The sequence below is a fragment of the Salvia miltiorrhiza genome, chromosome 7, assembly GCF_028751815.1.
Source record: "Salvia miltiorrhiza cultivar Shanhuang (shh) chromosome 7, IMPLAD_Smil_shh, whole genome shotgun sequence".
Taxonomy (NCBI): domain Eukaryota; kingdom Viridiplantae; phylum Streptophyta; class Magnoliopsida; order Lamiales; family Lamiaceae; genus Salvia; species Salvia miltiorrhiza.
The window spans coordinates 45,269,551-45,292,652 of NC_080393.1; the positions used below are offsets into that span (position 1 = coordinate 45,269,551).

At 38.5% G+C, this 23,102-nt stretch overlaps 1 long non-coding RNA gene and 1 other non-coding gene across 2 annotated transcripts; one reads left to right on the plus strand and one right to left on the minus strand.

Annotated features, from left to right (window-relative positions):
- The first annotated feature begins 5,600 nt into the window (after positions 1–5,600).
- On the plus strand, positions 5,601–5,707 carry LOC130996475 (small nucleolar RNA R71). Its single transcript, XR_009092645.1, has one exon. It is a non-coding gene; the product is annotated as a small nucleolar RNA R71 (small nucleolar RNA).
- An 8,824-nt stretch (positions 5,708–14,531) lies between these two features.
- LOC130992756 (uncharacterized) lies at positions 14,532–19,058 on the minus strand. Its single transcript, XR_009091384.1, has 3 exons — positions 18,703–19,058; positions 16,564–16,628; positions 14,532–14,831 (listed from the first exon to the last, which is right to left on the minus strand). It is a non-coding gene; the product is annotated as an uncharacterized LOC130992756 (long non-coding RNA).
- Between the last annotated feature and the right edge of the window lie 4,044 nt (positions 19,059–23,102).

Sequence of the window (23,102 nt, forward strand, 5' to 3'; positions counted from 1 at the left end):
CTGAGCTTTAGAGGCAGGAAAGTATTTTGCCAAGAAAGCTCTACACAAATCCTCCCATCCAGTAATAGCACCTCTGTCCAAACACTTGAACCATTCCTTTGCTCTATCTCTGAGAGAGAATCCAAACATCTTCATTCTGGTGGCACTCCATTCTGCTTAATAGTGTCGCAGATATCTAGAAACTGAGTGATGTGGACATGCGGATTTTCATCAGCCATTCCACTAAACTGTTCAGCTTGCACCATGTTTATCAATCCCGGCTTCAGTTCGAACGTGGTAGCCTGCACAGTTGGTCCCCATCTGCCTCCTTGAAATTGATCAACCCTAGGCTGATACATGTGATTCAGTGGTGGCTCTGTTGGAGGAGCCCGGTTGCGCTCTCTTTCTTCATCTAGTTGCCTCTGAAGGTTTGTCACGACTTGCACAAGAGTTTGAAGGTCCATGTTATTCTCTGCCATTGCTTGCTTTTTCTTTTCGCGGTTGTCTCTTTTGTACTGTTTTTCGATTTCCAAGTTCAAAGGTACTAGATGTTCCTTTCCTTTGGATATCGTGATCATGCACGCCTGAGACAACAAACAAAAACAGAAATTTAAAAACTAAAAAAAAAAAAAAAATTAAAACTTATAACGCCTGAAATAATGCTTAAGTCTAATCAGAAATATTAAAGTTAATTCTAAATAGTCCCCGGCAACGGCGCCAAAAAGTTGATCACTAAATTATTATCAACAAATTACCGCAACTAACACGGTGCAATTGCAGCACAAAATCAGTAACCGAGTATCGTATCCACAGGGACTATTATAACGAATTACTCTAAGTAATCCTAATTAAACTATAGTAATATTCAGGCAACGAAAGGTAGAGATTGGTTGACGTAAATTAAAACGCAAATAAAAACTAATAAAAATACGTAGATAAATTCAAATATGGAAAACTCTGACCCTAGGGATGTATTTTCACCAATCAACTACATGCATTCAACCTATTGATTCAATTACCAATTTTAATCCAACCCTGATGAAAGATCACTATATTATCCACAAGCGTCTCTAACGACCACCTATGAACGTAGATTAATTAATCCCTTTTCACATTCAAGACTCCAAGGAATAAATTAACTCACAATAGCACATAAAGAATAGCTTCCTATAGCTTCACCTATGGCATTCAAGACTCAAGGCTAACACTATATCATGCATTCCTGAATCGGCTGAACAATTATCGCATTCAAGACTCAAACTGAACAGCTAGACATGTAAATCATTGATCAGATAATTCACAAGAGATTAAGCACCAGGAATCATGAATCATAAGTTGGAGGGCAAATTGATATCAATAAATCAAAAACACATAATCAATCAGCTATATACAAACCCTAGGTTCAGATTAAAAAACTAGCCAGACATAATAAAATCAAACATAAACATAATTAAATTGAACGCAATTGTAAAAACAAATTGTATAAAAACCGAATTAAAACGATTGTAGCGGCTTGAATCTTCAATCTTGATCCAAGCCTTGAAAACTGGAAAGCTAAAAAGTTCTAAAGCTATAAAACTGAAATATGAAAGTTTGGAACTGAAAACGCCAATTTTCGGCGGTCGCCGTTTAGGTCGTCGAATTTTTACTGCTGCGCGCGACGTTTTTTGGTTTGGCCATATCTTCCTCGTCCGAACTCGGATTTACGAACCGTTTGCGCTCACGAACTCGTATCGAGACGATCTACAACTTCTATTTCAGAATACTGTTCCAAATTCGAACTCAATAAATCTGCAAATTCCTTCAAAGTTCGAGTAAGAATCATGTTTCACAAGATAAAGCAAATTAAGCACAAAACAATCATCCAACTCTCAATTTCCTATAAAATTAACATCATATGAACATTAAAAACCATGGAAATATGAGTGTTATCAACTCCCGCAAACTTAAGGCATTGTTCGTCCTCGAATAATGAGAAGAACACAATCAAAAACACGAATGGGTAAGAAATCTAGATCATCGATGCCTCCGAAAAATAAAGAATGATAGAATTCTCAAATCCTCAACAATTAAGCATAAAATTCACCAACAAACACAACCTATAGCAAAATCAACCTTGACATTCCAAACAATTGAATCTCACAAGGTATGTGTATCACTTAACTCTCAATTGATGGAACGGGACGTGTATACTCTCATCGAATTCAATGCAATGCAGATCTCTTACCATAGGCTTGCCAATCGTCTACAATCTCCATCGCTAAAAGTGTGCCAGGACTAAGATCAAAAAGGTCTTTTTATTCGGGTTATAATGTAGGGACATTGGTTAAGGTAGGGAAATATAGGCTAAGTGACTCAAATAATTTAAGAACACCAACCTTATAGCTTCACAAATCACAAATCAAGTATGGAATAAATTCCATCTTCCACCCAACTATATCACCATAATCAACACAACTCAAGGGATTTAATCATCACAATGCAGAACTAACCACTCTTTTATGCTCTCCATTTATTTCCAACACACGAAGTCGATTTTCTAACAAATTTCTCAATTTCTCAATATACACTCGACTTCACACTTTTCTTTTCTTTTTCTCTTTTTTTTTTCTTTTTCTTTTCCTTTTTTTTTCTTTTTTTTTTCACAACTTTTCTAGAGCTTATAAGAGTAAATAGTAGCTCAATATCATCCCTTCTTTTTCACAACCCACTATGAATATTCACCACACGAAGATCCCCATATATCTTATCACCCCCTATCATCCGGCTAAAGAATAAAAGCTAAATAGGCTCAAAGAGGATAACAAAGGATAATTTTTTTTTTTCAAGGATAGTGTTTGGGAAAAATTGTGGCTAACAAAAAATGGCCTAAAATCATCTCCTAATCCTGGGCACAACAGCAACCTCGACACAGAAACCATGGCAAGTTCTAGAAGATCACCACATGCAATGACAAAACTCACAACAAAGAATAAACTGTGCATGATAAACAGTTATAGCTCAAATCCTCACAGGTTTATTCAACGTCCAAAAGTCAAGGTCAAAATCACTCTAGAATTATGCAAATTAGTTCCAATTATGCTCAAATCATCAAAGAAAATCAAATTCAATATTTTTTTTTTTCACAGAAATCATCATTGGCATCTCACCAAAAAAATCTAATGGAGCAATAAACAACTCAAAAACAATCACACACCACCAACCAAACAGGATAAACACAATAAAGCCAACCAAAAAGATAAAAGTGATACACATATCTATTCTCACCCCCCTCCCCCAAACTTATTACAGAACATAAGTTTGAAAATAAGTTTGGAGGGATGATGATATGTATGTCACTACTCACAGAAAAAACATGCTCCAAGGTGGTAGTATGGACAAGGCGCGAGTTCCCGCATCTTCCAAGCTCAACACTGCACTAAAACCCCAAAACGAAGAAACAAAGAAACAAAAGAAAACAAAAAGAAACTAAACGAAAGGAAAACAAAACAAAGAAAAAGGTTGGGTTACCTCCCAACAAGTGCTTAATTTAACGTCTAGAGCTCGACGATACCTCAAAAACTCATGGAGGTCGGAAACAGCACTCTAACCATTGGAAAGCTTTTCTACTCTTAGGTGCCCTCTCCACCAAAACACTTTTCTTGGCTCGGACATCCTCCACAAGCATTGCCCCCTTTTCATTCTTATTCCGAAAAATCCGGAATTTCACTTTCTTCTTCTTGGGGGTATGGGTTTTCAAAGACCCCCCATCATACTCCAAAAACAAACACTTCTCAAAAGTCAGAACTTCTTTTGGTTCTTGAGTTTTTTTCTTGGCTTCAAACTTGGGGAGCTCATTCTTCTCAACCTCTTCATCCTCCAAATTTGCTAGAAAACTGTCAGCCAAATTAATCATTTCATTCTTGGGAACTTCCTTTGGTGGAGGTTTCTGTGTGATACACTCCTCCAAAGGATCCTCTACAGTTGCAGGAAAAGCTATCAGAGAGTCGATCATGTTGCACTCATCCAACGGCGGCTCGGCTGGTTTTCTCATAGCATCATAGATAGATAGAGTCAATTTTTCATCATTGACTCTAAATGTGAGATCTCCATCCTGCACATCAATAAGCGCACGGCCGGTAGCTAGGAACGGACGTCCTAAGATCAATGGAGTATTCTTGTCCTCCGGCATGTCCAAGACTACGAAATCTGCAGGAAAAATAAACTGCTCCACCTGCACTAGGACATCCTCCACAATTCCCCTGGGATATGTGATGGAACGATCTGCCATCTGCAATGCAATAGAGGTAGGCTTGATATCTCCAATCTCCAACCGGTTGAAAATAGAGAGAGGCATCAAATTGATGCTAGCCCCTAAATCACAAAGAGCACGAGAGAAATTCTGTCCTCCCATCATACAAGCGATGGTAAAGCTGCCAGGATCCTTTTTCTTCAATGGTAGCTTTCTTTGTAGCACAGCACTGCATTCCTCGGAAAGATTTATCGTCTCATATTTCCCCAACTTCTTCTTGTTGGAGACTGCGTCCTTGAGAAACTTGGCATAGCCTGGCATATCTCTCAAAGCATCAAGTAAAGGAATGTTGATGTGAAGCTTTGAAAACATCTCCATGAACTTGGCTAACTTCTTATCCATCTTCGGCTTTGCCAGGCTATTCGGAAAAGGCGCTACAGGCTTGTACTCTGGCCTGGGAAACGTAGGAGTAGGATTGGGCTCCTTCACAGCAGAAGAGCTCGAATCCTTCTTAGGGGTAGGCGGCTGTTTCGCTGCAAGCTCCTCCAAGTCATCATCATCGTCCTCCACTACTTTGCTTTTTCCCTTGTCATTCTGCAGCTCTGGAAAATTCTGGTACTCAGTCCCACTTCGAAGATGGATCGCATTACACTGATTTTTGGGATTTATTTCAGTGTTGCTAGGAAACTTTCCTGGTGTGTGCTGCGCAGCTGCTTGGTTGGCCATCTGACCAACTAGATTCTCTAACATTTGCACTTGTTTGGACAGTGCTGAAAAGTTTTGCTCCATGTTGAACATTTTGGTTCCCAAGTTTGCCGAGTTTGTCTCCATCCCGGTGACCTTCACCAAAACTTGCTTCATCATTTCCTCTATTGAATCTTTCTTTGGCTCATTGATGACTCCCCCACTAGAAACAGAAAATCCAGGTGGAGGCTGCAAAGCATTGTTGGGATTTGAATAGGAAAAATTTGGATGATTCCTATTATTTAGATGATACGGTGGATTTCCGCCCTGATGTCCTTGATAGTTTGGTCTATTGAATTGGTACTGTCGCTGGATGTAATTAGCATCTTCCAACTGTGACACATCAGGTAAACTCGGCTGCTGAGGAATTTTAGCTAGCAGTGTCTTTCTCTCCAACTCATACTGCTTTTGAAGAGCTTCATATTTCTCCTTAAAATCATCTCTCTCCTCATTCACAGCTGCAATTCTTCTCGTGGAATTTCTGTCATTCGGCCATTGGTAACTGTTGGAGGCCATCTCTTCTATCACACGATACGCCTCCTTTGTATTTCTATGGAGAAGACATCCACCTGCAGTAGCATCCACCATACTCTTTGTTAGACCAGTCAAACCATTATAAAAGTGAATGATTTGCTGGTCCTCTGTGAAACCATGTTGTGGGCATTTCCTGAGCAGCTCACGAAATCTTTCCCAGGCATCATGAATGGTCTCATCTCCTAGCTGGGAAAAATGAGAAATCTCTGCAATGATTTTCTGAGCTTTAGAGGCAGGAAAGTATTTTGCCAAGAAAGCTCTACACAAATCCTCCCATCCAGTAATAGCACCTCTGTCCAAACACTTGAACCATTCCTTTGCTCTATCTCTGAGAGAGAATCCAAACATCTTCATTCTGGTGGCACTCCATTCTGCTTAATAGTGTCGCAGATATCTAGAAACTGAGTGATGTGGACATGCGGATTTTCATCAGCCATTCCACTAAACTGTTCAGCTTGCACCATGTTTATCAATCCCGGCTTCAGTTCGAACGTTGTAGCCTGCACAGTTGGTCCCCATCTGCCTCCTTGAAATTGATCAACCCTAGGCTGATACATGTGATTCAGTGGTGGCTCTGTTGGAGGAGCCCGGTTGCGCTCTCTTTCTTCATCTAGTTGCCTCTGAAGGTTTGTCACGACTTGCACAAGAGTTTGAAGGTCCATGTTATTCTCTGCCATTGCTTGCTTTTTCTTTTCGCGGTTGTCTCTTTTGTACTGTTTTTCGATTTCCAAGTTCAAAGGTACTAGATGTTCCTTTCCTTTGGATCTCGTGATCATGCACGCCTGAGACAACAAACAAAAACAGAAATTTAAAAACTAAAAAAAAAATAAAATTAAAACTTATAACGCCTGAAATAATGCTTAAGTCTAATCAGAAATATTAAAGTTAATTCTAAATAGTCCCCGGCAACGGCGCCAAAAAGTTGATCACTAAATTATTAGCAACAAATTACCGCAACTAACACGGTGCAATTGCAGCACAAAATCAGTAACCGAGTATCGTATCCACAGGGACTATTATAACGAATTACTCTAAGTAATCCTAATTAAACTATAGTAATATTCAGGCAACGAAAGGTAGAGATTGGTTGACGTAAATTAAAACGCAAATAAAAACTAATAAAAATACGTAGATAAATTCAAATATGGAAAACTCTGACCCTAGGGATGTATTTTCACCAATCAACTACATGCATTCAACCTATTGATTCAATTACCAATTTTAATCCAACCCTGATGAAAGATCACTATATTATCCACAAGCGTCTCTAACGACCACCTATGAACGTAGATTAATTAATCCCTTTTCACATTCAAGACTCCAAGGAATAAATTAACTCCCAATAGCACATAAAGAATAGCTTCCTATAGCTTCACCTATCTCATTCAAGACTCAAGGCTTACACTATATCATGCATTCCTGAATCGGCTGAACAATTATCGCATTCAAGACTCAAACTGAACAGCTAGACATGTAAATCATTGATCAGATAATTCACAAGAGATTAAGCACCAGGAATCATGAATCATAAGTTGGAGGGCAAATTGATATCAATAAATCAAAAACACATAATCAATCAGCTATATACAAACCCTAGGTTCAGATTAAAAAACTAGCCAGACATAATAAAATCAAACATAAACATAATTAAATTGAACGCAATTGTAAAAACAAATTGTATAAAAACCGAATTAAAATGATTGTAGCGGCTTGAATCTTCAATCTTGATCCAAGCCTTGAAAACTGGAAAGCTAAAAAGTTCTAAAGCTATAAAACTGAAATATGAAAGTTTGGAACTGAAAAACTAAAGCTGGGAACCCTAGATAGGTCAAAAGAGGACCTATTTATAGTCTTAGGGTGAAAAACCAAGTTCTAAACCGAAAAGAACTTGAAAAATCGTAAAAACACGGAAGGAAACGGAAACACGCCTAAAAACGGCGACCCGTTCGGCGGTCGCCGAACTGGTCGCCGAAAATGGCCTGAAAATCCTCCAAAAACGGCGATCGCCGTTTTTCTTCCTCAAGGCCAAAATCTGAACAGGAATTTCGGCGACCTACTCGGCGATCGCCGAGTTGGTCGCCGTTTTTCTTCTTTAAAACGCCAATTTTCGGCGGTCGCCGTTTAGGTCGCCGAATTGTTACTGCTGCGCGCGACGTTTTTGTTTTGGCCATATCGTCCTCGTCCGAACTCGGATTTACGAACCGTTTGCGCTCACGAACTCGTATCGAGACGATCTACAACTTCTATTTAAGAATACTGTTCCAAATTCGAACTCAATAAATCTGCAAATTCCTTCAAAGTTCGAGTAAGAATCATGTTTCACAAGATAAAGCAAATTAAGCACAAAACAATCATCCAACTCTCAATTTCCTATAAAATTAACATCATATGAACATTAAAAACAATGGAAATATGAGTGTTATCAGTATACACCCATATTCTTAATGGATTGCTCCATTGAGGCGTGCCAAGAATCTACATTCTCGTCTCCCACTAATTCCAAGTACATGTCTGGGTCGATTCTCTTATATTCACTACTAGGGACTGAATCCAAAGATCTTCCCAAGAACATAAATCGATCGGGTTGTTCGACAACCCTCCCACTACAATGGATTTGTGGTGGCACATGTGTGTCAACAGTGCGTGCAGTGTCTTGTGATACAAAACTCTTGCACACTTGGCTTGGGTGATGGAATCGCCTGTCTAATGTCTTCAATTTCTTGAAGCACACTATCTGACTTGGATTAGTGATTATTCCCATAGTCCACTTCTAAGAATCGTGTGTCATTGCTAATTGCAAAGATGCATAACTCATCATCGAACATATTTTTCCAACAGTGACCTATTTATTCTCTCCACCACACCATCTTATACAGGGATTACACGGTGTAGTAAACTGGGTTGGAATCCCAAACACTGACAATGAATCAGAAAAGATCATTCCTAACACATTATTGGCCATTTATCCCCTTTGCCATGAATGACCCGGTCTCCATCTTTTCCTCTATACAGGATTCGCAGGTTCCAAATGGTACAACCTGGATTGAATCCAATGTACTATTTAGACACGAGCCTTTGGATCCTGTTAAGATAGATGTGACCTAATCTAGGGTATCAATATATGTGTAAGATCCTCATGAGAGATTAGCCTTAACTTTTCTCTTTCTTTTGTTCGATGATGTAAATGCAATATAAAGGTATTTTGTAGACAAGTTATAGTATGAAGAGAGATGTTCTAAAATACCAGAATAGACAACTTTGTCATTTCTTATGATAGAAACACCACTATCAAAAATGACATAAGATCCATCTATTCAAAATTTTGGAACATGATAAGGAACTCTCAAAAACTAAACTATGTCTTTAGGACTTAAAGACAAGTCTTCAATTGCAACAACTGCGACTCCAGTCACGTTGCCTACGAAGACAATCATCTCATCACTTCTCAGCTTCCTTGTCAGCTTATAAAAAGTCATGCAAGGTGTAACAATCATTATCAGTTTCTCTCGTTATCCACTACTCACAACTGAGTAGAAAATGAGCTGATATGTCTCAGTTACTATAGCAAGTGAAGTACCTTAACCCTTTGCCTTGAGTATTGAAAGAAAAAATCTCCAATACTCAATCTTATCATACCACTACTCCCACTATTTCCCTTGTCTTTCTTGCCCCTTTGGACTCTTCTTCTTCCCGTCATTCGACGAAGAAGATGGTTCTCCTTTGGCAATAACAAGTGCCTGTACATCTCTTTCCCACAACTTCCTTAGCCGTAACTAGAGCATTCAACAACTCAAAAAGAGTATTATCTTTCTTGCTCATAACAGCGTTGAGGCGGAAGTTCTTAATTAAAAGACTTGGGAAGAGAGTTCAGGATAATATCGACTTTTGCCTCACCGTCGATACTCCTACTGAGCAAGTCAAGTCCGTCAAAAATTTGCATGACATGCTCGTGCACTGACCTGTGCTCACTCATAAAAATAACAAGATTACTCTCATCAAATTTAAATGAGCAGCTCAGTCCGACTCTCCGAACACTTTCTTAAGATTCAGCATGATGCTAATAGCATCATCCATGCCCTGATGTTGGAGCTACAAGGTTTGTGACATTATACTCATAATATAGCATATAGCCACATTATTCGTCTTATGCCACCTTTTATGTAATTCCTTTTTCTCATCAGTTGACTATTGTTCGGACCATAAGAACATGGAGTACTAAGCAACACAAAAATTGTGTTAGTTTGTGATAAAGATAAAAATCTAAAACTGCGTTTCCATTTTATATATGTGAACCGGTTAAAAGACTTTGTGCAAGAATAAATAAACAGTAAGAGACATAGACATATCTGAAAGTAACGAACATAAAGCACATAATTCGTAACAATAATATTGTAACCTTTTGATAAAACAATATTAATGAAACCTCCAACTGCCCAAGGAATCTCACGAGTAAGCCACGTTCGTGTGGACATTTACACATGAACCCCTCAACCAGACTATTTACCTAGTCATTTAATTTCCATCCATGTAAACTTAACCTTTTGACAAAGGAAATTAATAGTTGGCACCTTAACTAGACCATATCATTTTCAAGAAGGGACTCCGTTGGGGAGTTGTACATTGTACTTGAAATGATATCTAAGCAATGACCACAATTTAACCTTGATAATTAAATTCTCGAAATTGACATACTCACTCGTACCATGCGTCTTTCAATTTAATTATCTTGGTTATCTTATTTAATTCCATTCTTCCAAAGTACTCGTGAAAATCATACAAGCAAGCCACGCGGGTGGACGTTTGCTGCATAACTCCCACTACTTTAATGGATTTAAATATTTTTATAGAAATCTCATCTGACAAACTTATGAAAGGACAAACATGAAGTAAGCCACGCGGGTGGACGTTTACTCACATCGCCAATCACTTTGTCTAGAGACCGCTTGTGGAGGTCTACATAATTTTAAGAATAAAAATTATTAAGTAATAACCACAATCTAACTTTGAAATTAAATTATCGAATTTGACATACTCACTAGGACCATGCCGCATTTAATTTAATTTCTTAGTTATCTTATTTAATTCCATCGTCTAAAGTACTCGTGAAAAATTATACTAGTAAGCCACGCGGGTGGACGTTTACTGCATAACTCCCACTACTTTAATGGATTTAAATATTTTTTATAGAAATCTCATATGACAAACTTATGAAAGAACAAACATGAAGTAAGCCACGCGGGTGGACGTTTACTCACATCGCCAATCACTTTGTCTAGAGACCGCTTGTGGAAATCTAAATAATTTTTAATCATCTATAAAATTATTAATACAGCTTAGTCTTTTTCTTTCAAAAGGTTTGATCATGCTCAACACATAATCCTAAACATGTTCATCTAGAACGCAACACGTAAAACATGCTCGCAGAATTCTAAAACATGCTTAAGAAAATGAAAAACCTAGCATGCTTGTCTAAGCGCAGTTAATAAACACATATTAACAAGCAAAGACAAAGACCGCAGGTAAAGAGCATAAAGGATTAACACCACGACATGCAAAGAAAAGAATTAAAGAATTAAATTCTTCGTGACCCATTCGTGGAATCCCAATTTCTAATCTATTAAAGTAAAAACAGAAAAGAAAACCCAAAGACGTAAACTTGGCCCGAACACTTCAAACAGGCCCGTCTTTGGAATTAGGACTTGGGCCTCCTAGGATTTGAGATACGCAGCTAGGGTTTGGAAACCCTAGCTGCCGCCGCCACCTCCCTTGGCAGCCGCCCCGGTGCTCGGTAGCAGCCCGGCGTGCCAGCCTCCAGCGTGAGCAGCAGCCCCGGTCGGCAACCCTGCAATAGTGTCCAGCAGCAGTAGCAGCGGCAGCAGCAGCCCTCGGCACCTCCAGCAGCAGCAGCGACACCTCCAGCAGCTCCAGCGCACGGCAACAGCAGCGGCAACGCGTCGCCCGCTGGGCGCGCACCGCCCCTGCCGGCTGCCTCCTTGCCATCTCGCCCAGCCCGCAGCCCTCGCTCGCTCCAGCCTCGGCAGTCGCCATCTTCCGGTAGTGTGTACGCGCGCCATGGCGCACAGGGCTTGCGCAGCGCGCAGCCCTCCGTGCCCTCGGCGCCCGCCGCCTTCCCGGCTCTCCAACCTCTGTTCATTCGATATTGATTCATCGTCGTCTTCGTCTCGATTTTCAATTTTACAGATTACAACGGAAAAACAAATATAATTTGAAATCCTAATCTAAGCATGGATTTTCTCGTGGTGAAAAATGATTACAACGTCAAAATGACGTACCCCATGAATCAACAAACCACGAAGAACAGTAGCAGTAAAAAAAACGCATATTATTAATCGTACATAAATTAATAATAGAGCCAAGAAATTAATCCTAGGCTCTGATACCAATTGAAGGAATATTAAACTGAATTAATACTCTAATTGCTCGATGATCGTTTCTTGGATTATTATTAATTTATCATACAACGATTAATCCCTAACATGCTCCTATGAATTTAAGTGTTGTATGTTGGAGTTCAGAAATACCTGAAGAATTCAGAAGAATTCGTCAAACTCGCAGCTGAACATACCAGTCATCTTCAAGCCTTCGTTTGAAGCCTCAAACATCCTCAAATCGTATTTCTCCCAGAAATACGACTTCTTTGTCTTCGAGAGATCTTTCCGTGGCCTCTTGTTTCGCCTGAATCGGAGTTATGTGGAGGAAGTTATGGCCGTTCTCCCGAAACTGCCAGAACTTGATTTCCTGCAAAAATCTGACTCCAGCTCAGATCTTCTGAACTGTATCCCGCTCAGCTTTCACCGTTGGATGGACAACTAACTATGAAAGTCCCAAGAGAGAAATAATGCTCCTCACGTTTCCTGCACCCCACAGCTCTCCAAAAACCTTAATATTTTATCAGGAGTAAATATATAAAATTGTCCACTTTCATATTGTAAAGATAAAAAAATGTCCACTAAGATAAAAATAATAAAAACTGTCCACTTTTTGATTGAAAAGACAAAAATACCCTCCTTTAAATATATGCACTCTCTCTCTCCACTCTCTTTCTCTCTATTCTCCCTCACGGCCCTTCCCCCTTCTCTCTCTCTCCCTCCCTCCCTTTCTTTTCGATCTCAGATCGCCGCCTCGGCCTCGTCGCCTCCGCCATCTCCTGGTTCGCCCCCCGCCGCGAAGCGCCACCGCCCCTGGCCTCGTCATCTCTGCCCCGGCCTCGTCGCCTCTGCCATTTTCTGCTTCACCCCTCGCCACGAAGCGCTTCGTCTCAAATACTCTGCCGCTTCAATCACCGCCGCTCTCGCTTCGTCTCGCCTTCGTTCTGGATCTCAGCGATTTTCCGACCGATCTCGCGCATGATTTGCTGGCGCCACTTGTTGGCCTCCGCTAGGTCGCGGCACTCCGACTCCAGGTAGGGGCGGTCCTCCTTCGGCTTCTTCTTCTCCACCACCATCGCGACGCACAGCGAAGTCGATCTCCTCAAGTTTCAACTGAGTTATGTCCGACGAAGAGAAGCCAGATCCGCCGGCCATCCAGATTCAGGTAGATCTCTTGTTCGCCTCCAACCGCGAGCAAATCTCCTCGAAATTGAATCCAAGGAAGAAATTAGGGCACGTTGAAGTTTCAGTTATTTCCAACTCATCGAATCCACTCTTTTTCATTTGTAGTTTTAGTTATTTCCCCCTCGAAATTGCGCATTTGTAGCAGATCTCTTGTAACTGCTATTTTACTGTTTACATCAGTTTGTTGTTGCTTTCTGGCTTCCTCAAAACTTTCTGCGAATGTATAGGATGCTATTTAAGGTTCTTCTTATTTACTTGTGCTATCTATGTATGTGGTGGCTGCAAAGACAGTGTTGGCTTCTCTTTAGCTTTTACGCGATTGTGTTCTCCTGTATCTAGTGCTCGATATGCTGCTACGTTTACCTTGCTTGTGCCTGCATTTTCCCAGAAACAAGTAGATATGGTGTGGCTTAGACCTTTTGATCTGTGATTGTGTAGGTATCTTTGTTGGGGGTAGCAAAGTTTGTTTTATGATGGATTTGAAATCAATTGTATTCATCTTGATTCAGAATTTTACTTTCTCTTGTACTCAAAATTGGGATGGTTTGTTTATCTACACCTCAATTCAATTTTACTTTCTTCAAGTTAGTTTAATTGCAAGGACTGGAAATTGGGGAAAAGAGCAGGAAATTGGGGAATTTGTGGAAGAAGATGATGTTTGAATTAGTTTAGCTTGATGAATGAGAAATAGATGTGAAAAAACAGAGGAAATTTATTTCACTGATGTATAGTCAATTGATGGTAGATTGAGTTGTTGTACACCAATTTGATTGAGCTGTATAATTATTTTTTTAATGTTCTTAAATTCACAACCAAATTTATGAATTCACAATTTAATGTTCTTGAATTCACGACCACATTTATGAATTCACAACCAGGACGATGAATTCACAACTTAATGTTCTTGAATTCACAACTAACTCGATGAATTCACAACTTAATATTCTTGAATTTACAACCAAATCTATAAATTCACAATCAAAATAAATTACAGTTTTAATTGTGAATTGAAACTTTAAAAACTCAAACTCACAACTACTTGAATTTACAACCAAAATAAATTCTAGTTGTGAAGTAAATTCAGGTTGTGAATTCGACTGATTGTGAATTCACAACCAACATAAATCTGGTTGTGAATTAAATTTTGGTTGTGAATTCGTTTGTTGTGAATTCACAACCAAAAAATTCTAGTTGTGAATTAAATTTTGGTTGTGAATTCGACTGGTTGTGAATTAAATTTTGGCTGTGAATTCGACTAGTTGTGAATTCACAAACAAAAAATTCTGGTTGTGAATTCGACTGGTTGTGAATTCTCAATTCACAACCAGTGTGAATTCACAACCAAAATTTTTTGGTTGTGAATTCACACTAGTTGTGAATTGCGGGATTTTTTAAAGGGGTGATGTAAAATTGTCACAACCCACTATCCCAATGACGGGTTAACCGGGGTTATGACTTGGGGTGAACAATAAGAAACGGAAATTAAAGGGGATTTACTAAGTAACCAACATTAATAACAAACTAGTGGTATATATATATAACCACTTGGGTAATTCACAAATGAGTCTGCCATAACGATTAGACCCCAACTGAAAGTTAATTAAAATGAAGTAGTAATAAGTTCAAGTAGAAATTATAAATAAGTCAGAGTGTTTGCAGCGAAAAAAACGTGTGAGTTATGCATATGGAGATGCATACTCAAGGTTTCATTACATAAACATCAAAAGGGAAATCCGCTCAACACCGATCCATTCCATCGCCTGCTCAACCTGCACATTTAGAAATACATGCAGGGCTGAGTATAAAAATACTCAGTGACATAAGCCGAAAATACAACATGCATACATATATAAATTGAACTGCCAACAGTAACACACAGGGGTTTTCTTGAATGACCTGCGCTTACTAAAACATTTCATTCATTTTCATAAAGGTGGATGCGCATCCCATTTTCAGTCTATATGATCCATATCTGTCCTTTCTGTCACGCGCCGGGAAGGAGGCCTCCTTACCACGGACGCCAAGACCGGTCGCAAGCGACTCGCGGTCTCCATGAGTGTACACGTTAACCCTAGCTAGCGACCTTTGTCTAGCATAGGATCCCAATTGGATTTCCTTTAAAGTTGGCGAACCAACACAGATAGGATACATATAAAAACATAAACATTTTGGCAGTCAATCATTTCATAAACATTTCATTTTCATAACATTTTCATTTTCATAAAGGGCATTAAACATATAAGCATTTCATAAGAACTGAATAAATAGTCAAAACATATCATGCATATATATTCGCATATGAGGCCTACGTCACGCAGGAGATCTCTATATACGTAGGATGTGTTTGATAGGTTAGTTTAGGCGTGTTTGTTTAATTAACTAGCGTTTTTTCGGTGTTTGATAGCATATGCAATTTAACAATGGGGCCCGATGAAAAGGGAAAGCCCGCTGCTAAACTACTGTTCATCCTCGATTGTGTACCTCACGGTAGGGGTCAGTCACATTTACCTAAAGCTACAGTATTCTCGTTTAAAATTTTGGATTCCGAATTTGCCCTCCCAATTTTGTACATAAAATTCGATTCCTCTTATTGACGACGAATTTGTTCTTCATTCATCGCCGATCTGGTAAGCCATTTTCTCTTCTCTCTATTTTTTTGTGCGATGGCATACATTCCGGTGAAGTAACGATTCTAGTGGTAACTATGAAATTAGGATTTTATGTTGAAATTTTGAAATAGTATGATGTGGGTTAATTTTTCAATTCGATTTCTCTCTGTCGTCTGTAATGAAACACAAAAGAGTATGAAAAATGCGTCGACATTACTTGTAACGACGGCTTCGTGTGCTATTCGTTCGCCGGAAGTTTTGTAAAAAAAAATTAAAAACGGTTCTTTTTTTGAATTGATGAAATTTCCTTATTTTTGCAATTTCTTGTATATTGGGTGTTGGAGGCGACAGACTGCAGGCAACGAGAGGGTTGATAAATGATGTTTTTCGATTTTTCAGTTGGCATAGAGGCATGTTCAAGAAGAGGACGATGAGATTGGGTTTCAGTGGGGGAGAAATAAGATAATAGTTGGGTAAAAAAAGAGGGCATGGGGTGAGGGGTGCTTCCAAGTTGCAGGCTTCCAGTCAGAGAGAAAGACGAGAGGAGTGGGCATGGGGGAGGGGTGACTTTTTTAATTTTTAGTTAAAATAAGATAAGATATTATTTATATAATATCAAATTGATTTTATTATATATGAAAATAAGAATTTTTTTTAATTTAACAATTTAAATTTATATAAGGTTAGAATTGTAATTTGGTTATCTAATCTACATTTTAATCTAAATTATCAAACAACTAATTCATGTTATCTAGATTTTAATCTTGATCTATCAAACACTAAAATACATTACTAATCTCACTCAATCCATATTATTTTAACTAGGTTTTATTTATCACTCTTTATCTCAACTAGCTATCAAACTGGCCCGTAATAATAAAATAATGCCCACCTCAATTGTTCTTAAAGCTGGCGTGGAGTCGTTTCTTCTTCGGCTTCACTTTCTGTCGCTCGGACCTTCATTGATGAAGAGTCGATAAGTTCGTGAAGAAATTGTCATAAGACAAAGTCTAATTCTACGTGCCTAGGGTATCTTTTAATGTTTTAGGGTTCTAGCATCCATAATTCGTTACATTAAAGACAGTCAAAAATCAATCATACCTCGTCTAATCTCATTCAAACACATAGGCAACACAAACACATAAGGCACATAAGAATCACAATCAAACATCATCAAAACATGCTCTGTTTTTACACTGACTCAACTTCAAAATTTAATCTGTTCTGACTCCGACATCTCCTGGACTCGAGACTCATACCGAAAGAAAGATCTTCGAGTCTAGTTTCATATAAAAAAAAGTAGAGTCGAAAACTCCAAGTGGTTTGAGAGATATAACGTTTTTACCACGATCTACCATGTTCGGCAGTTTTGAACAATCGAAAACTTGGATTTTTTCAAAATAGTAAACGTTGTCAAACTGGGCTCAACTTTGGTGGATATCTAGCTAACACAATAAGGTTAATACCATAAAAATTTGGAAAGCTAGATCACACAGGAAGCTACTAAAATGAATGACTCTTTCCTCTGTTCTCTGAAATTCTCGGTAGTAATGTGCAGTTTAGGTTTTGCATTTTAAAGAAGTATCAAACGAAGTTGGAATGGCTTGAAATTTTACCAGGGTACTCAAGACACATGTAGGGACTTGCTATAAAATTTTCAAAGCTATTAGACATCGACAAACCGTCGATCACAGTAGGTCAGTAGGCCTACGAAATTCATATTTATAAGTCCTTAAAAAAATAATTTATATAAATCAAGAAATAAGAGTTTAATCCCAAAAATATTCATTAAAAGTCCATCATAATTTAAATAAAAGAACGGACCTCATTTAAAATAAATAGTCCCAAACTCGTTATGCACATATACTAAATCTTTCATGAAACATCCTTTAAAATAAACTTTGATACATAGAAAATAATTCAACAACTTGAGCTCTTAAGAGGTTGTTTTGCAACAGACATCAAATCTGCCTCGGATCTCCAAATGAGGCTCCAAAAGACATTCTGGAAACTAGACATTTCAAGGATCATTCTCCAATTTGAATCGAATGAAAAAAAAATTCAAACGAGCAAGATATGCCCTCTCAAAGATGGGTATTTAACAAGCAAAAATCTGAAAATTTCAGATTTCCAGATTACAACCAAGTCAGTGGGATTTCTTTAAAAATTCATATCTCCCTTTACAAAACTCCACTGGGAACCCCAAGGGTCAATCTGGAAACTAGGGAGAGATCATAACACTCTATAGTTGGATTTACTCCAAGAACGTTCATGGTTTAGAAGATATGACTGTCTAAAGTTCAGTGCACAAAAAGAGTTCAAGTTTGGCAGATTTAGAACATAAATCGGAAAAACCAGTTTAGGCTTCACCAAAAATTCTAAAACTGAACAACTAAGTTCCCAACATGTCAGTGAATATTCAGTAGAAATATAGGCTTGAGAATCAAAGATTTAAGTCGGCCTTTGCCACCTCAAAGTCGTAGGTTTGTAAAATCTACTGGATGGTACAAGGAATAAGAACTAGATTTCAAGAATTTATACCGCTGGTTTCCCTTACTCAAAAATGGTGAGACTGATGTCAAAAGAAAGATACGGGAGTCTAGAGTGACATATTCAAGTTTCAAAGGTTTTCACCGATTGAAACTTTACTTATGGCCTCCCAAAGATTGTTTACCAAAAATGTATTCCAGATGGGCAGTGATGTTTACAAATTCATAAATAAATCATAAGAGCTCCAAACCTTCTGAAATTTTACCAAAGTATAGAAAACATATGAAAGATGATACACAATTAATTTGGGAAGTTTTGGGAACCGTTTGGATGGCTGGAATCGCCTTGCAAAACACTGCCGAGCAGTGTGCTTATGGCAGATTCGCTGCCTTACCTCATGCACGGTTTTTCACCCAATAAACTCTACCAAAATAATCATCCAAAATCATAAAACATATCCTCACATAATATAGCACACAAATGTGTAAAAATCCATGGCCATAAAGCATTTTCAGTTGAGAAAAAGCAAAGAAAAACTCACCCTCGAAGCACAACCTTCACTCTATAGTTTTCCCACACTCTCCCTTGCTTTGCTACTTCTCTTGGGGCTTCAAAGGCTTCTATGGAGTGTGATAATGGTGGGAGAAAAGTTGTGAGAGTGGGAGAAAGAATGTAGTGGTGGGGGAAAAGGAGTAGTGTGGTGGAGAGGTAGGAGTAGTGGTAGGGAAAAAGATTAGTGGTAGGGAAAAGAAAATATTAGTGATGGTAGGGAAAAAGATTAGTGGTAGGGAAAAGAAAATATTAGTGGAGGATAATGGGGTGTTACATTAAGTAAATATAAAAATGTGGTGTAGTAATAACCCATGTGTAAGAAAAAAAAATATATGTAAGACTAATCATCAATTAATAAAATGCTAGAGCATAAAACTCTTGTGATCAAAATTAGAATAAATAGCACTATCATTAGTGCACTCTCTCAATTTATAAATACATCATAGGAAAATAATTTGAGAAAAATATTGATGGAAAATTTTTATAACTCATCATTCCTAAATTTCTCGGTAAAAATAAATAAATACATAAATTTTTTTTTCGATTTGAAAACTCAAAATAAATCTTTGAGCTCCATCATTCTCTTTATGGACTCAAAATATATTTTAAGTGCATCATCCGTTGAAATAAAAATAAAAATAAATTATCACGTTTGTAATCATCAAATTCACATAAGTCCGTATTTTATTAATGGATGCTGAACCCTAATTACCATAAGAAATCCTTAAATCAATAATTAAAAGTCTATAATCCTTAATAAAAAGTCGGGGCATTACATACTATCCCCCTTAACATAAATTTCGTCCCGAAATTTGTACCTCAGAAAATAACTCTGAGTACTTCACTTTCCTGTTAGACGGTAGTCTATTATTGACCATGATATATTCATAGGTCCCTTACTATCGGTATTGACTTAGTCCTTAGTACCTGAACTTCCCGATCTAAGATAGATTTGGATCTTCCTTCGTAACTCAAATATTGACTAATAATAATGTTGTTCTTATGGATCATATGCTTTGAATCGTAAACATACTTCTCTATTTGCGACACATGGGATACATTACGCACATTCTCAAAGCTTAGCGCTAACGCCAACCAGTAAGTTATTGGGTCTATCCTTTCTACAATCTCGTATGAGCCTATAAAACGGGGTTTAGGTTTACCCTTTACACCGAATCTAACGATTCCTCTTGATGGAGAAACCTTCAGAAAAACTTTCTTTACATCCTTAAACTATAGGTCCTTTCGGCGTTTGTCAGCATATGACTTCTGTCTATCCTGGGCCTCCTTGATTCCTTTTTCTGATTTGACGGACGATCTCAATCATCTCGCCATTTCATCCCAACAAAGTGGTGATCTATATTTCCTCAGGTATAACGCCTCATTTGCCAATCTATCGATAGTCGATTGATAACTGGTATTATATGTCTCACAATGAGTGGCAAAAACATGTTCTCAGCTTTCACCCCGGTTTAGCTCGGTCGTCCTCAACATACCTTATTAATAATTTCTATGTCGTTTAAGCGGAACTATAATGACTAATATCTCTAGAGCATTCTTAAGGCAACTTAAACAGTTTGTAAGGAGACCAACCATTTTGAGCATGTAGGCAGTCAGCCTAAAACGCCGTTATAAACTTTTATTCATTCATCGAAGGAATCTCGAGTCATGTGGGCATTGACTGCCCCCTTTCGTGACAACCTTTGCTTAAGTATGATGGATTCGAAAAAATCCATCTCGACAACGAAATTCATTGGTTCGTTAAGGGCTCAGTTTGTCCCAAACACGACATTAAGCTTGACTTTATGAGCTCGAAGACTCAAAGTAACAATGTGATATGTTGTAAAACCTTCACTTGCTAACACGCAAGACATATTTCAACAAATGAGGTTACATCTCGTTTCATTCCTCCTAACTAGAATTTTTCTAGATCTTAATACATCTTAGTACTTCCTGGTGACAGTATATGGGTGCCATGGCTTTATCTTATTCTTAAGTTCATTGTCATGGACATGCATATCTTCCCTTCAAAGAAGATAGTATTATCTGATTCGTCGTTGTAATTCTTGAAACTTCTTATCCTTATTCTTCCTCATAGCTTCTCCATCTTTTCGTCCTTCCTTTTTGCTTCTACCACCATTTTTCTCAAACTGGGTATTGTCGCAATAACACTCGCTATTGTATTAGGTGGTTTAATCACTTCTATCCTCATCTTGTCAAAGTTTTTAATGAGTTCATCTTCCCTCGTGAGAAAGTATCCTAACTTAGACGAGACTTTAGGACTCAATGCATCGGCTACTACATTGGCCTTGCCTGGGTGGTAGTTAATACCACAATCATAATCCTTTACTAGTTCGAGCCATATTCTTTGTCTCATGTTCAGATCCCTTTGCTTGAAAAAAAAATATTTCAAGCTTTTATGATCGGTGAATATCTCACACCTAACTCCGTATAGGTGATGTCTCCATATTTTCAGTGCATGCACCACTGCAGCTAATTCTAAATCATGGGTTGGATAATTCAGTTCATGTGGTCTAAGTTGTCGCGATGCATATGCTATCACCTTTCCCTCTTGCATTAACACACAACCTAGTCCATTTTTCGACGCATCCGTGTAGATCACATATTCCCTGTCTGGTTCTGGAACTGCTAGCACTGGTGCAGTAGTTAACATGTCCTTGAGCTGCTGAAAACTTCTCTCGCACTCATCAGTCCAAGTATACTTGATTCCTTTCCCAAGTAACTGCGTCATTGGTCTTGCTATTTTTGAAAATCCTTCAATGAATCTTCGATAGTAGCCAGCTAATCCTAAGAAACTTCTTATCTCATTTGGAGTTGTTGGTGACCTCCATCCTTGTACTGCTTCAACCTTGATACCTTCTGACCTTAAGCCAAATCTCACATTTAGTGAATTTGATATAAAGACATTCACCCCTTAGTGTTTGCAACGCGATTCTCAATGTTTCTTATATTCTTCTTAATCTTGGAGTAGATAAGGATATCGTCTTTGAATACCAAGATGGACTTATCCAAGTAAGGATAGAATGCTCTGTTCATGAGGTCCATGAACACCACTGGCGCGTTTATTAATCCGAACGGCACAACTACGAATTCGTAGTGATCATATCTTATTCGGAAAGCCGTTTTGGGTATATCTTCATGTCTAACTTTTAACTGATGATACCCAAACTTCAAATCGATCTTAAAGATTACACTCACACCTTTGAGTTGGTCGAATAAATAATCCTCAAGGTGCCTTCCTTCTTCTTGACAAATAACACAGGCGCTTTCCATGGGATACACTAGGTTTGATAAAACCTAGGTCCAATAATTCCTGTAATTGGATCTTTAGCTCCTCCAATTCCCTTGGAGCCATCCTGTAAGGTGCCTTGGATACCGGTGCTGATCCTGGTTCTAAATCGATGGTAAATTCTACTTGTCTATCGAGTGGCAGCCCTGGTAAATTTTCTGAAAAAATATCTCAGAATTCCCATACAATCTCTACGTCTTCAATTATCCCTTTGGTCTCAACTCCTCTGATCAGGTATACCAGGAAAGCTTGGCAGTCTATCTTGTTCATCATCTTCCTCGCTTGTAAGGCTGAAATAATTGGTATCCTGTTCCCCAGGTTTATCTCAAAGCATCCATCCCCGAAAAGTTAAAAGCAATCTTCCGCTCCTTGCATAAAATTGTGGCGTAGTTCTAAGCTAACCAGTCAATCCCTAGGATTACATCAATGTCCTATATTGTATAAACTGCAAGTTGTTTACTATGACCTTAAATGATCCTATGTTTACCTCTTGGTTTGAGTAAGCATGTGTTTCTATCGTCGCCCCTCCTATGGGTAAAGAATTTCTCATGTCCAGATTAGCCCTTTTCAGGTATGAGTTTTAGGGTATTTGCACATGCACTTGCAGAGAAAGAATGCGAGGCACCCGTATCGAACAGAAGTATAACAGGTGTGTTGAGTAGCGTGCCCATACTTATTAGGTTTCCTTGTTTGCTTCCTTATTTATTCTTGTGCGGGGCATAGGTTCTAACTTAAGGGGGTTGTGGTGGATAGAGTAGTTGTTGGCCTAGAATGACCCTAAATGGTTGTGCTTGACCCGGTTGATTCGATCTTCACATCCCTCCTTGTGGCCTCGCTTGGAAATCTTTAGCAAAATGGCCCTTCTGACCATATTTAAAACATGTATTACTATCATCCAAACATATATCATAATATGACTTGGAAAACTTCGGCCATGGAGGTACCCCAGGCTGGCCCTGATTATCCTTAGCATGTCCTATGTTTGTTTGATGTCCTTGTCCTTGCCTTTGGGCACTATGTTTCCTACCAAGGCCTCTTGCCATTTCGACTATCATAGTAGTCTTGCCTTCGTCCTTGAT